Source organism: Lynx rufus, unplaced genomic scaffold (genome assembly GCF_022079265.1).
Source record: "Lynx rufus isolate CCGP_SWC_20201006 ecotype Redwood Valley unplaced genomic scaffold, mLynRuf1.p SCAF_7, whole genome shotgun sequence".
Taxonomy (NCBI): domain Eukaryota; kingdom Metazoa; phylum Chordata; class Mammalia; order Carnivora; family Felidae; genus Lynx; species Lynx rufus.
This window is the reverse complement of record NW_025814889.1, coordinates 106,864,323-106,881,505: the sequence shown is the minus strand read 5'-3', so window position 1 is coordinate 106,881,505 and position 17,183 is coordinate 106,864,323.

Genomic DNA, 17,183 nt, shown 5'->3' with positions numbered 1-17,183 from the left:
GGCCCACCAACATTTCTTCCTGACCTGTGAGGCATGGAACCAACTCAGCATACCTCACCTGAAGGGGAAAGATCTGAACTGTCTCTGAAGCTGCCATTTGTCAAACCGAGTTTGCAGTTTAAACACAGGCAAAGTAAACCCCTGGTACACAAGGAAACAATAACCATCAGAGTACAATCTGAAAGCCATACAATTTAACAATCACAATCCTAATGTCCAAGATACAATCCCAAACCACATGATACATGAACAACCAAAAGTGTAGAATGAATTCCCCAGAGAAAAGAAACTGAAAGCCGGAACAAGATAAGCCACATACTCAAACTAACAGATAAATATTTTAAAGTGGCTATTAATTCTATCCTCAATGATGCAAAAACAAAGACCAGAGAAATGAAAAACAGGAAATTCTGGCAAAAGAAAAATGATAAAGAACAAACATAAAAATTTTGGATGGAAGTGTAAAATACAGGGGCACCTGGGTGGTTCAATTGGTTAAGTGTCAACTTTTGATTTTGGCTCAGGTCATGATCTCAGGATTCGTGGGATCAAGATCCACCTTAGATCCATGCTGACAGCAGGAGCCTACTTGGGATTTTCTGTCTCCTTCTCTCCCTGCCTCTCCCCTCCCCTCCCCTTCTCCTTCTCTCTCTCTCTCTCTCTCTCCCTCTCTCTCTCTCTCTCTCTCTCTGGAAAAAAGAAATTGAAAGAAATAGCCAAAATTGTTCTAAACTTGAAAAAAAAAAGATATAAACATACAGATACATGATGTTCAGCAAATACCATGTGAAATAAACACTACAGAAAATTCTCCAAGACACACCATAGTCAAACAGATGAAATTCAAAGATTCAAAGAAACTCTTGAAATCAGCTAACAAATAATGATATACTTAAGTGGAACAGCCATTTGATCAATGGCTGGCTTATCAGAACAACGGAGGCATAGAGAGCGTGAAACAGTATCTTTAGGTGGCAAAAATAAAGACTGTCATCACAAAATTATATATCTAACAAAAATAAAGGCAATTTCAAATAAAAGTAAACTGTGGGAATTCATCTCCATCATACCAGCAGTACAAAAAAGTTCAAAGAAGTTCATCAGGAGATAGGAAGATAATACTAGATGGAAATGAGATCCACAGGAAAAAAATGAAAAGCATCTAAAATAATAAGCTAGTCAAATGAAAAAAAGTTCTCCTTTGAGCTCTTTTATTTCTTAATTTATTTTATAAATCACATAATCATTCAGAGTTTAAGAAAACATCAAGTGTTACCAAGGATGTGGATATGTTCCTACATATATATTTTGGTTAAGATTCTTTGGATATTTTGTCCATTGATTTTTGTTTTTTTTATTTTGTTCGTTTTATTGTTAAATTCTGAAGAGTTAGTTATATATTCAGGACATGAATCCTATGTCAGATGTGTGAATTACAATTTGCAAGTCTTTCTCTCAGTCTGTGGTTGTATTTTCATATTCTCAACAATTTTTCACATACCAAGATTTTTTATTATTTTGGGGATTTTTTGTTTTGTTTTGGATATATGACAAGGAATCACATATGCTTGAAAACTTAAAGTGTAGACATGTAATTTATATATTACTCAAACTCAGGACATCCTAATAATTCTATTGCTATCATTTTTACTATTAATTAATCCATTAAGATGGTGATACTTATTGAATTATGCTTTCATGATTACTCATTTTATTCATGGAGGAATGAATGTTCCTATGTACAACTTGTTAAGCTATAAGACTGGTCAATTCATTTTATAGCCCCAAGACATATTTTTCTTCTATAAAACGGGAATAATATTAATCCTAAATTTTGTGGTTCTCAAAGGCAAGAAAGTGAAAATTATTTGGAATTATAAAGCACTATAAATGAATGGTATTATGTAACTGCTGTGATTATACCACCATGTGGGAAATTTACAGCTAGGGAAAATGGTGAAATGTTATTGTCTCTATATTTAACTTCAGGCTAATCAGCTGAAAAGCTTATACTCTTAAAAATGGTATAATTTTCCTGTTTGAAAACTTAATATTTGATTTACATTTCTCTTCACAACTACTTTATTGCTTTAGGATTTCAGAATATGCTTTTGAAAGCAGTGTAAATTCTTCACATGAAATAAATACTTAGGCTTGGGGAAATTATGGAAAAAAGAACACAATCACAATCTGCTACACTAGTTTGAGTATGTATTACAGAATTGAAACAGAAAATCCTTAAAGGTGTCAGTTTCATCTCAGCCATACATAATATCATAATACAAAAGAAAATGAGATTTAAAATATATGATTTTTTTAATTAAATTATGGCCTTAAAGCTCCTCTGAATAATACTAAGGAAAGATATTTTAAGAATTCCAAACTAAAGATTTACTTAGAAAGACAGGAGTCATTCCAGCTAACCTCTGAAAGATCAGGCCTTGTGGTTTGACAAATGGTCCCAAAGCCAGCCAAACAGCGAGTTTAAGAGAGCCAACCTCACAACTTGCCAATGGATTCTGCTATTTAAACATATATACAGTGTTTCCAAAAGCTAAATAGATGTCTATTTATAATAATTATCCTTATATCACCATTTTAGTCTTGATGACTCACAGGTGTAGGAACCTTATTTTGGACCTTGAAGCTTCCTGATTCCATGCTTGGAAAAGGGACTGCCCTTCAAAATATTTGAAGTGATGATGCTCAAAACATTCAAGAAGAAATTTAAAACTCATTGGTAGGCCAAGGTCAATAAGAAAACTCAAAGAGAATTTCAAGATTAATGAAAGAAACATCATATAGTTTTTAAAGGCTTTTCATGACAAAGAATTAGAGCAATCACATCCAAAATTACAGCAAGAGAATTGCATAGGCAGCCAGTGTTTGGTAAATCTACTAAACGACAATGTTCTACTCACTCTTTTTAATGTGAACTTTTATTTTAGAGGTCTAAATTAAAAAGCATATGCAAAATAAAAAGATACATATGCAATAACAACATCAAGTAAATTTAGTTATATTATGCCACAAAATGTCAACACAAAAATGGTGGGAAGGTAGTTGAGAAACACTCAAGTTATATTTATGCCTGACTCTGTATGGTCTCTCTTGGTTGTCTTTTACATAGCAAAATAAAATTAAAACCTAAGAAGAATGTCTTAGGTTTCTTTTTGGCAACTCTCATAATTATTTTAAAATCTTTTTGGCCCCATCTCATACTCCAACCACTGCTACAGCAATAGTTTGATAAAAACTTGGCCAGGGGCACCTGGGTGGCTTAGTCGGTTGAGCATCTGATTCTTGATTTCCAACCACGTCATGATCTCATGGTTCATGAGATCAAGCCCCACGTTGGGCTATGTGTTGACAGTGTGGAAACTGCTTGGCATTCCTTCTCTCTCCCTCAGCCCCTCGATCCCTCAAAATAAATAAAATAAAGTTAAGAAAAAAAAAGACTTCGGCCAGGTTCATGTTGATGTAATTGTATAGTACCTCACCACAAGCAAGCTAAGTATCCCTGCTTCCTGCTCTGGAGTTTCTCTGAATTTCCCATGAAATTCTCATGTAGACATGAGAATTTGCCCAACATTCACTCATTTTCAAATCAGAAATATGCAGTAATCCAAACTCATGAAGCCATCTTTGGCCATTGAGGTATGAGAAAGGATTGATGAATAAATCTTCATTTTGGTCTCTCAGATGGACATCTTTGAGATGAATTGCATAAGGCCTCTTACAAGATCTTCATGAGATAAAACACCAGTTGCCTATACTATTGGTCAAATCCATATAAGATCCTTGTATTGGCTTTTCAACCTTTCACATTTCAGTCACCAAGTCCTGCACCTTTGCTTGGAGATCATATTTCCTCAGGATTTTCCTTGAGAAAAATTTAGGCCAAGATAGGAACTATTCCTATTGTTTGTACCTTAGGAGTGGGGTGGGGGAACTCAGAGTACTTCAGGTCTTTCAATATGTGTTCACCATAAATAATTGATCAAGTTATTCACCAACAAGTGTAAAAAAGAACCAAAATCCTAATTGAAACACAGTAATTCGGTTTATCTTATAAATCAAATCTCATAAAATGACAGCCCTCGATATAAGCTTAGAAATTTTTAAAGTGATACATTAATTGCTTATGTTGAATCCTTAAGCTTCCCTGTAAAGAGAGATACATTTAAAAAAAGTAACATACAAAATTAGCAATTATTTTCTTTTAAATGAGATTCATATCATATTTTCCCTAAAATTTTTAATGTTTATTTTTTTAGAGAGAGAGAAAGAAATAGAGTGTGAGTGGAGGGGAATGACAGAGACAGAGGGAGACACAGAATTTGAAGTAGGCTCCAGACTCCAAGCTGTCAGTGCAGAGCTCGATATGGGGCTCAAACTCATGAACTCTGAGACCATAACCTGAGCCGAAGTCAGACATTTAGCAGACTGAGCCATCCAGGCAGCCCTTCAGATGTTTTATTGTAGTTATCTTTAATAGAAAGACCATTTAAAATATTCTTTCTTTTTAAAATTTTTTAAATGTTATTTTTATTATTTATTTATTTATTTATTTTATTTATTTATTTATTTATTTATTTATTTATTTATTTATTTATTTTTGAGAGAGAGAGAAACAAAGCGTGAGAAGGGGAGGGGCAGAGAGAGGTGGAGACACAGAATCTGAAGCAGGCTCCAGGCTCCATACTGTAAGCACAGAGCCCGAACCCATGAACTGTGAGATCATGACCTGAGCCAAAGTGGGACACTTAACCAACTGAGCCAGCCAGGCACCCCTATACTATATTTTCTCTAAAAGATGTTTACATCAAATGTTTTTTAAAAGCAATTCCCTGGGACATTCAATGATCAGTTTTCAAAATGTCCATTTTTAGTGGATATTTTCAAAAACATGCCTGTTGTATGAAGCAATGAATTCCTTCTCTGTCTTATAATGACATCATTAGTCCACAGTGAAATTTCTTCCCTGTCATGTTAATCTTTCATTTAGATAGTTATAGGTATATTTTGACATATTTACATTATTGTAAAATAACATGGGTTTTTTCTTTGTAAAATGTATCTACTTTGGGTAAATAGAATAAAAATTGTGAATTAAGAAACCAGATACTGGGAATTTGATTAGCTAATGTGAGATATTCTACATCTCTGTGTTACTGTAGAATTATTTCAGGTGTTGGCCTCATTGTTTCAACAGTTTTTAAGTTTCAGTTACCATGGGGACACAATTACTACTTTTTATTGATTAAAAGACTGTCAGTCTACCATAACATAATAGCTAGTAAAATTTTCTGTGGTGCAATTGTGTCTGGCTCGATATATCCAGAGGAAGACAGGGAGAACAAAACTTATTCTATATTATTCATTCTCACATACTCTCCCTCTCTCTCCTCAGCATATGAAAACTGAAGACATTGGAAAACCACAGGGGAAAATGTATTCACCAATGGAGGATTTTCTCTATATAAATAACATTTCAGTGGTGGTCAATGGAAAGCTTAGGAGAAAAGGAAAATATATAACCACATGTGCATATTGCTTGGAAGGAAATATACAAAGTAACAGATTCTGTCAAATCAATTTATATTTCAAATCAAAAACGTAAGGAAAACCTCAGTCTGAACCTCAATCAGCACACAGAACTATTGCAAAATATTCATCATATCATGGTAGCCATGGTCTCAGAGGAAAAGATAAATAATTTTCCCATGTGTTTAGGTTACTTACCAAAGAACTGTAGAACTATCTTCTTTCTCAACATGCATTGTCGCCAAAAACAACACAATAATAGCAGATGTGCTTTGCTATAATATGAGTATCCTTTTACTGGAATAGACAGTGTCATCTTAAGCTCACAGGACATATCCTGTCTGAATGAATATTAATTGCTAAGATTTTATATGTATCTTTGGAGTCATTTGTAATGAAATCATCTATTTTTATAACTTGGAATATGTTTTGCCATTGTTGTTTCAATTCTTGTGTATATTATGGTGGAATCTCCAAAGAAATTTTCCTCCCTTGTTTGTGTAAATTCAAAGATTAAAAAAGGAAAAAAAAAGAAAGAAAAAAAAAAAGGAAGGAAAGAAGCAAGGAAGGGATAAAGAAAGGAAGAAAAGGATGGAGGGAAGAAGGAAGGAAGGAAGCAAGGAAGAAGGAAGGAAAAAAGAGAGAGGGAGGGAGGGAGGAAGACAGAAGGAAGGAAGGAAGGAAGGAAGGAAGGAAGGAAGGAAGGAAGGAAGAAAGGAAGGAAGGAAGGAAGGAAGATCTTAAAAGCAAAGTAAAATGCCCAAGTTCCTTATATTTAATTATTCACGTGACACTATGATGTGTCAAGCAAATAAGAAAGGCCAGCACAAGAAGACCTTGAAAATACTCTACCTTATCAACTGCACTCATGTTGAAAAAATAATCCATAGATGTACAAAATAGAGGGGAAAATGCTAGCAGTTACAAAGATGAAGATTGATTCAAGTATTTCTCTTTCAGAACTTGGAAAAAATAATTTTTCAATTACTTGAAAAAAAATTGGAATTTTTAATTCTAGCTTGTTCTGTTGAAAATCATTTCATGTCAAGTTTCTTCCCCCACATTTTTTTCATAGCTAGTAAGCATAATTAATGTTTTATTTATATATTTTTTGATTTTTGTTATATTTATGCATATTTTACATTTGTACATTTGTACATATTTTATGTACATTTGTACATTTGTACATATTTTACATTGTACATAATGTACATTCCTTAATAAGCTTACTCTAACCATACTTGACATCAACATGGACATACAAGTGAATATAAATTTCTATTTCATAAAATATGGCAGATAAGGAACAAACAAATCCTAGATGATATTCATATTAAAGAGCTAAAAATTCTACATTTAAGATGTGAAAGTTTCATTTTAAATTCATTGTCATACTACTAGGAATACTGGAGAATGGTGAAGCCAAACTTAAAGTGAAAAGGGGGAATCTTCTGAACAAGCAAATTCAGAGTTCAGAAGCTGGCTTTCCACGTAGAGGGTTTCTGCTAAATCTTGACATTTGAATCTGGATTTGAAAAATATGTTGGGGGCACAGAGGTGGGAGGAGGTAAGATAAACAACAAGCGAGGTAGGGTTTTCTGTCAAACCTAGGCTTCCCTGGGGTTGAATGACTAATAGAAGACCCTAACATAACAACTGGATCACAAAGGCCAGGGTATACTTCTAATAATATGAGAAGAAAACAATGAATTCGGACTATCTTAAATGAATCTTGGCTTTCTTACGGGGAATATAAATCTATCGTGAACAATTATAAACACTGTACAGACCTCATTTAACCATAATAAGCAGTTTCACCAAATCTAGGTGGTACCACTAACTCTCTAGCAAATATTTTACTTCACAGTGCCCTTACGTTTGTAGTAACCCACATGCCTGGCAGAAGCAAAAGCAAATCTCTGAAGATATTAAATCTCCCAGCTAAAAAAACAATAAAGCCAATCACAAGGTATAAACAGAAGCATGCTACTATAACCATGAAACACCAGACAGCAAAATCAAACTTGCAGATACGTTAAATTTATCAGAGGTATGGAGGAGCCAAGATGGCGGAACAGTATGGAAATTTTGTGTGTCTTGCATCCATGAAATACAGCCAGACCAACACTAAAGCATCCTGCACACCTAGAAAACTGATCTCAGGATTAACACAACAATCTGTACAACCTGAACCACAGAATTCAGCAGGTACGCAGTGTGGAGAGGTGAACTTGGGGAGAGAGAAGCCACGGAGGGAAGGGAGCCGCTTTTGCATGCAGAGAGAGGATGGAGACTGTGGGGGAAGAATACAGGAAAAGCACTACCCCCAAAAGCAGCTGGAGTGTAAGTGTAAAATTGGAAACAGCCACAGGGACTGAACTAAAAAGGGAGAAAGGAGAAAGGAAAGGGTTTAAATTCCATTAAGACTGTAAATAGGGGGAGTGCAGACTCTGAAACTCCTTAGCTCGATACCTGGCAGTGCTCTGGTGGGAAGGGCGAATCCCCAGGAGATAAGTGGGGCCCAGGAGGTTCTCAGGCCACACGGTGAGAAGCAGTTCCACTGCTGGAAGGACATTTGATGGAGGCTGTGAGCCCACTTGGGCCCAGCAGACCCCAGAGAATGGCCAAATTCACTGGTGCTGGAACAAGGTCGATGGGGGTGAAGACCAGTGTGTGAGATGTGTGTTGTGATTTTCCATAATCCCTGAGGCACTGCTGCCACACTGTCTCGTGAACTTTTTCTGGGGTAGGCTGGCACCTGGCTGCAGTCTCTGGGCATCAGCAGCAGCATGGTCTGGCAAGCGTTCTGGGTGTGGCCGGCACCTGGTCATTGCTCGTGTGAACCTCTGCAGAGGAGTGGAGAAGGTCAAAGCCGCAGTCCCTCAGAAGTGGGGACCAGGGAAGGCAGCTGCATCTGAGACAAAACTCGCGAGGGAGGTGCTGCCTGGGGCTTGGTCACGGACAGTGTGGAAGCAGGGAGTGGATGGAAGCCGAAGAGGAAGGACAGGTGCGTGATTGCTGATAGGGGAGAACAGGATTCTGATACTAGAGACTGGGTAGTTGGGTGCCACCATTTTCACCACTCCCACGCACTCGCAAATGCACCTACAAGCCCTACAATAATCCATGCCAGTAGGCTAGCAGCGACATCTAGTGGAAAACGGAGCCACTACACTAGGCCCCACACAACTGGGTCAACCTGGCTCTTCAAGAACACAAGTCTCACCGCCTGCTTAGTTTAGGGACTATAAAGTGTTCCACAGTTTGACTTCTAGGGAAAACGAAGTAATTTCAGTAGTATTTCAGTCTTTTCACCTGCCATCTATTCAAATTTCTTTCTTTCTTTTTCTTTTTTCTCTTTTTAGTTTCTTTTCTTTTTCTTGAATACAGAAAGAGAAAAAGAATGATTTTTTTTTCAATTTTTATTAAAAATATTTCTTTAATTTTTTCCTACTATATTTTTTACTTTTGTGTAAATTTTTCCAAATTCTATTTTACTTCCATCATTTCATTTTAGTCTACTTAAGTGTATTCACTTTTTCAAATTTTCAAACAATTTCCTTTTTTCTTCTTTTTTCCCCATTTTTCTCTAATCTATCAAGCAAAATGCAACACCCAAAACAAAGCACACGTAGGATCTAGCAACATTTATTCGATTTTTGTGTTTGTTTTTAACTTCTTGATTTTAATATTTTTTAATTTAATTTTTCTTAGTTTTTTTCTACCTCATTAATTCCTTTTCTCCCTTCAAAATGACAAAATGACGGAATTCACCCCAAAAGAAAGAGCAGGAAGAAACGAATGCCAGGGACTTAACCAACACAGATATAAGCAAGATGTCTAAAACAGAATTTAAAATTTTTTAAATCTTTATTTATTTTTGAGAGAGAGACAGAGTGCGAGAAGGGGAGGAACAGAAAGAGGGGGAGACACAGAATCTGAAGCAGGCTCCATGCTCTGAGCTGTTGGCATGGAGCCTGATGCAGAGCTCGAACCCACGAGCCGTGAGATCATGACCTGCGCCGAAGTCGGATGCTCAACCAACTGAGCCACCCAGGTGCCCATGAATCAGAATTTAGAATCACGATAATAAGAATACTAGCTGTGGGCGCCTGGGTGGCTCTGTCAGTTGAGCATCCAATTTCAGCTCAGGCCATGATCTCAAAATCTGTGAGTTCCAGCCCCGCATCAGGCTCTGTGCTGACAGCTCAGAGCCTGGAACCTGCTTTGGATTCTGTGTGTGTGTCTCTCTCTCTGCCCCTCCCCTGCTCATGCTCTGTCTCTCTCTCTCTGTCAAAAATAAATGAACACTAAAAATTTTTTTTTAAAAAAGAATACTAGCTGGAGTTGAAAATAGATTAGAATCCCTTTCTACAGAGATAAAGGAAGTAAAACCTAGTCAGGATGAAATAAAAAATGCTAATACTGAGCTGCAATCCCGAATGGATGCCGCAGCAGCAAGGATGGATGAGGCAGAGCAGAGAATCAGCGATATAGGACAAACTTATGGAGAATAATGAAGCATAAAAAAAGAGGAGGATTAAGGCAAAAGAGAACAATTTAAGAATTAGAGAAATCAGTGACTCATTAAAAAGGTACAACATCAGAATCATGGGAGTCCCAAAGAGGAAGAGAGAAAAATAGGGTTAAAGGGTTATATGAGCAAATCATAATGGAAAACTTTCCTAACCTGGGGAAAGTCACAGACATCAAATTCCAGGAAGCACAGAGGACTCCCAGTAGATTCAACAAAAACCGACCATCAACAGGGTATGTCACAGTCAAATTCACAAAATACTCAGGCAAGGAAAGAAACATAAAAGCAGCAAGGGAAAAAAAGTCCTTAACCTACAAGGGAAGACAGATCAGGTGGACAGCAGACCCATCCACAGAAACTTGGGAGGCCAGAAAGGAGTGGCAGGATATATTCAATGTGCTGAATCAGAAAAATATGCAGCCAAGAATTCGTTTTCTAGCAAGGCTGTCATTCAAAACAGGAGAGATTAAAAGATTCCCAAAAATTAAAGGAGATTGTTACCACTAAACCAGCCCTGAAAGAAACTTTATGAGGGACTCTCTGAGGGGAGAAAAGACCAAAAACAAAAAACAAAAAACAAAAACCAAAAACCAAAAACCCAACCCAACAACAACAACAACAACCCTAAAGCCACGAATACTAGAAAGGACCAGAGAACACCACCAGAAACTCCAATTCTACAAGCAACATAATGGCAATAAATTCATATCTTTCAGTACTCACTCTAAATGTCAATGGACTAAATGCTCCAATCAAAAGACACTAGGTAACAGAATTTTACTTCCATCATTTTATTTTAGTCTACTTCAGTGTATTCACCTTTTCAAGTTTTCAATTTCCTTTCTTTTTTCTTTCTTTTTTTATCATTTTCATTTCATTTTCTTGAATGCAGAAAGAGAAAAACTTCATTATTACTTTCAATTTCTATTGCAAATATTTTTAATTTTTTACTATTTTTTTTGCTTTTATGTAAATTTTTTCCTATTCTATTTTACTTCCATCATTTTATTTTAGTCTACTACAGTGTATTCACTTTTCAAATTTTCAAACGATTTCCTTTTTTTCTATTTTTAATCTTTTTTTCTCTTTTTTGTTTCTTTTCTTTTTCTTGAATACAGAAAGAGAAAAAATTCATATTTATGTTTAATTTTTATTAAAAATATTTTTCTTTAATTTTTTTCTATCATATTCTTTACTTTTGTGTATTTTTTATATACATCTCATTTTAGTCTACTTCAGTGTATTCATTTTTTCAAATTCTCAAATGATTTCTTTTTTTTCTCTCCCCCCATTTTTTTTTTTCTGTAATCTGTCAAGCCACTTTCAACACCCAGACCAAAACGCACCTAGGATCTAGCATCATTTATCTGATTTTTGTGTATGTGTTTTTAGTTTTTTAATTTTAATATTTTTTTAATTTTATTTTAATTTTTATACCTCATTAATTCCTTTCTCCCTTCAAAATGACAAAATGAAGGAATTCACCCCAAGAGAAAGACCATGAAGAAACGACAGCCAGGGATTTAACCAACACAGATACAAGGAAGATGTCTGAAACAGAATTTAGAATCATGATAATAAGAATACTAGCTGGAGTTGAAAGTAGATTAGACTCCCCTTCTGCAGATATAAAAGAAGTAAAAAACAGCCAGAATGAAATTAAAAATGCTATTATAACTGAGCAGCAATCACGGATGGATGCCACGGCAGCAAGGATGGATGAGGCAGAACAGAGAATCAGCGATATAGAGGACAAACTTATAGAGAATAATGAAGCAGAAAAAAAGAGGGAGATCAAGGCAAAAGAGCACGATTCAAGAATTAGAGAAATCAGTGACTCATTAAAAAGGAACAACATTGGGGCGCCTGGGTGGCTCAGTCGGTTAAGCGGCCGACTTCGGCTCAGGTCATGATCTCGTGGTCTGTGAGTTCTGGCCCCGCGTCAGGCTCTATGCTGACAGCTCAGAGCCTGGAGCCTGCTTCAGATTCTGTGTGTCTCTCTCTCTGACCCTCCCCTGTTCATGCTCTGTCTCTCCCTGTCTCAAAAATAAATAAACATTAAAAAAATTTAAAAAGGAACAACATCAAAATCATAAGGGTCCCAGAAGAGGAAGAGAGAGAAATACAGGTACAAGGGTTATGTGAGCAAATCATAGCAGAAAACTTTCCTAACCTGGGGAAAGACACAGACATCAAAATCCTGGAAGCACAGAGGACTCCCATTAGATTCAACAAAAACCGACTATCAACAAAGCATATCATAGTCAAATTCACAAGATACTCAGGCAAGGAGAGAATCATGAAAGCAGCAAGGGAAAAAAAGTCCTTAACCTACAAGGGAAGACAGATCAGGTTTGCAGCACACCCATCCACAGAAACTTGGGAGGCCAGGAAGGAGTCGCAGGATATATTCAATGTGCTGAATCAGAAAAATATGCAGCCAAGATGTCTTTATCCAGCAAGGCTGTCATTCAAAATCTAAGGAGAGACCAAAAGTTTCCCTAAAAAAAAACTTAAAGGAGTTTGTGACCACTAAACCAGCCTTGCAAGAAATTTTATGGGGGACACTCTGAGGGGAGAAAAGATGAAAAACTAAATAAATTAACAAACAAATAAATAAATACCAAAAGCAACAAAGATTAGAAAGGACCAGAGGACATCACCAGAAAATCCAACTCTACAAGCATCATAATGGCAATAAATTCATATCTTTCAGTACTTACTCTAAACATCAATAGACTAAATGCTCCAATAAAAAGATACAGGGTAACAGATTGGATAAGAAAACAAGACTCATCCAAATGCTGTTTATAAGAGACTCACTTTACTTTTTTTTTTTTTTAATTTTTTTTTCAACATTTATTTATTTTTGGGACAGAGAGAGACAGAGCATGAACGGGGGAGGGGCAGAGAGAGAGGGAGACACAGAATCAGAAACAGGCTCCAGGCTCTGAGCCATCAGCCCAGAGCCTGACGCGGGGCTCAAACTCACGGACCGCGAGATTGTAACCTGGCTGAAGTCGGACGCTTAACCGACTGCGCCACCCAGGCGCCCCAATAAGAGACTCACTTTAGACCTAAAGACACCTTCAGATTGAAAATAAGGGGATAGAGAACCATCTATCATGCTAATGGTCAACAAAAGAAAGTCGGAGTAGCCATACTTATATCAGAAAATCTAGACTTTAAAATAAAGACTGTATCAAGAGATGAAGAAGGGCATTATATCATAATCAAGGGGTCTATCCATCAAGAAGACCTAACAATTGTAAACATTTATGAACCAAATATGAAGCACCCAAATATATAAATCAATTAATCACAAACATAAAGAAACTCATGGATAGTAATAACATAATAGGAGACTTCAACGCTGCACTCACAGCAATGGACAGATCATCTAATCAAATGATCAACAAGGAAACAATGGCTTTGAATGACACACTGGACCAGATGGACTTAACAGATATATTCAGAAAATTTCATCCTAAAGCAGCAGAATATACATTCTTCTCCAGTGCATATGGAACACTCTCCAGAATAGACCACATACTGGGACACAAATCAGCCCTCAGCAAGTACAAAAGATTGAGATCATACCGTGCATATTTTCAGACCACAATGCTATGAAACTAGACATCAACCACAAGAAAAGATTTGGAAAAGTAACAAATACTTGGAGACTAAAGAACATCCTACTAAAGAATAAATGTACTAACCAAGAAGTTAAAGAGGAAATCAAAAAGTATATGGAAGCCAATGAAAATGATAACACCAGAACCCAAAACCTCTGTGACGCAGAAAAGGTGGTCATAAGAGGAAAGTATATAGCACTCCAGGTCTTCCTAAAGAAAGAAGATCTCAGATACACAACCTAACCTTACACCTTAATGAGCTGGAAAAAGAACACCAAATAAAACCCAAAACCAGCAGAAACAGGAAATAATAAAGAGGAGAGCAGAAATCAATGCTATCAAAACCAAAACAAACAAACAAACAAACAAACAACACAGTAAAACAGATAAATGAAACCAGAAGCTGGTTCTTTGAAAGAATTAACAAAAATTGATAAGCCACTAGCCAGTTTGATCAAAAAGAAAAAGGAAAAGACCCAAATAAATAAAATCAAGAATGAAAGAGATCACAACCAACACTGCAGAAATACATACAATAATAAGAGAATATTATGAGCAATTATTCACCAATGGAATGGGAAATCTGGAAGAAATGGACAAATTCCTAGAAACATATACACTACCAAAACTGAAACAGGAAGAAATAAAAAATTTGAACAGACCCATAACCAGTAAAGAAATCAAATTAGCAATCAAAAATCTCCCAAAAACCAAAGAGTCCAGAGCCACATGGCTTTCCAGGGCAATTCTACCAGACATTTAAGGAAGAGTTAACACCTATTCTCTTGAAGCTGTTCCACAAAATAGAAATGAAAGGAAAACTTCCAATCTCTTTCTATGAGGCCACATTACCTTGATTCCAAAACCATACAGAGACCCCACTAAAAAGGAGAACTATAGACCAATTTCCCTGATGAACATGGGTGTAAAAATCCTCAACAAGATATTAGCCAACAGAATCCAACAATACATTAAAAAAATTATTCACCACGACCAAGTGGGATTTATGCCTGGGATGCAGGGCTGGTTCAAAATCTGCAAAACAATTAATGTGATTCATCACACCAAAAAAGAAAGGACAAGAACCATATTATCCTCTCAATAGAGGCAGAGAAAGCATTTGTCAAAATACAACATCCTTTCTTGATAAAAACCCGCAAGAAAGTAGGGACAGAAGAATCATACGTCAAGATCATAAAAGCTATATATGAAAGAATCACCACTAATATCATCCTCAATGGGGAAAAACTGACAGCTTTCCCCCCAAGGTCAGGAACAAGACAGGGATGTCCACTCTCGCCACTGTTATTCAACATAATATTGGAAGGCTTAGCCTCTGCAATCAGAAAACACAAAGAAATAAAAGGCACCCAAATCAGCCAGAAGGAGGTCAAACTTTCACTCTTTGCAGATGACATGATAGTCTATATGGAAAACCCAAAACATTCCACCAAAAAACTGCTAGAACTGATTCATGAATTCAGCAAAGGGGCAGGATATAAAATTAATGCACAGAAATTGGTTGCATTCCTATTCACCAACAACGAAGCAACAGAAAGAGAAATCAAGGAATTGATCCCATTTACAATTGCATAAAAAAAACCATAAACTACCTAGGAATAAATCTAACCAAAGAGGTAAAAATCTATACACTGAAAATTATAGAAAGCTTATGAAAGAAACTGAAGAAGACACAAAAAAATGGAAAAAGATTCCATGCTCCTGGATAGGAAGAACAAATATTGTTAAAATGTTGATACTTCCCAAAGCAATCTACATATCCAATGCAATCCTTATCAAAGTAACACCAGAATTCTTCACAGGGCTAGAACAAATAATCCAAAAATTTGTATGGAACCAGAAAAGGCCCAAAATAGCCAAAGCCATCTTGAAAAAGGAAACCAAAGGAGGAGTCATTACAAACCTGGATTTCAAGCAATACTACAAAGTTGTAATCATCAAGAGAGTATGGTACTGGCCCAGACACTCAGATCAATGGAACAGAATAGAGAACCCAGAAATGGACCCACAAATGTATGGCCAACTAATCTTTGACAAAGCAGGAAAGAATATTCAATGGAATAAAGACAGTCTCTTCAGCAAGTGGTGCTGGGAAAACTGGACAGCGACATGCAGAAGAATGAACCTGGACCACTTTCTCACACCATCCACAAAAATAAACTCAAAATGGATGAAAGACCTCAATGTAAGACAGGAAGCCAACAAAATCCTCGAAGAGAAAGGAGGCAAAATCCTCTTTGATCTTGGCCACAGCAACTTCTTACTCAACATGTCTCTGGAGGCAAGGGAAACAAAAGCCAAAATGAACTACTGGGACCTCATCAAAATAAAAAGCTTGTGCACAGTGAAGGAAACAATCAGCAAAACTAAAAGGCAACCGACAGAATGGGAGAAGATATTTGCAAATGACATATCAGATAAAGGGTTAGTATCCAAAAATCTATAATGAACTTATCAAACTCAACATCCAAAAAAGCAAATAATCCAGTGAAGAAATGGGCAAAAAACATGAATAGACACTTCTCCAAAGAAGACATCCAGACGGCCAACCAACACATGAAAACATGTTCAACATCACTCATCATCAGGGAAATACAGATCAAAACAACAATGAGATACCACCTTACACCTGTCAGAATAGCTAAAATTAACAACTCAGGCAACAATAGATGTTGGCGAAGATGCAGAGAAAGAGGATCTCTTTTGCATTGTTGGTGGGATGCAAGCTGGTGCAGCCACTCTGGAAAACAGTAAGGAGGTTCTTCAAAAAATTAAAAATAGAGCTACCCTATGACCCAGCAATTGCACTACTAGGCATTTATCCAAGGGATACAGGTGTGCTGTTTCAAAGGGACACATGCACCCCAATGTTTATAGCAGCACTATCAACAATAGCCAAAGTATGGTAAGAGCCTAAATGTCCATCGATGGATGAATGGATAAAGAAGATGTGGTATATGTATACAATGGAGTATTACTTGGTAATCAAAAAGAATGAAATCTTGCCATTTACAACTATGTGGATGGAACTGGAGGGTATTATGCTAAGCGAAATAGTCAGAGAAAGACAAGTATCACATGCCTGCACTCATATGAGGACATAAGACACAGAACAGATGAACATAAGGGAAGGAAAACAAAAATAATATAAAACAGGTAGGGGGACAAAACATAAGAGACTCTTAAATATGAAGAACAAACAGAGGGTTACTGGAGGCATTGTGGGAGAGGGGATGGGATAAATGGTTAAAGGGAATTAAGGAATCTACCCCTGATATCATTGTTGCACTATATGCTAACTAATTTTGGTGTAAATTAAAAAATTAAATTAATTTAAAAAATAATAATAATAAATTTTTAAAATAAAAAAACATTATCAGAGGTAACTAAATATATTTATTCTGTTTAAAAAGATAAAAGAGTGGCTTAAGAAAAAGCAAGGA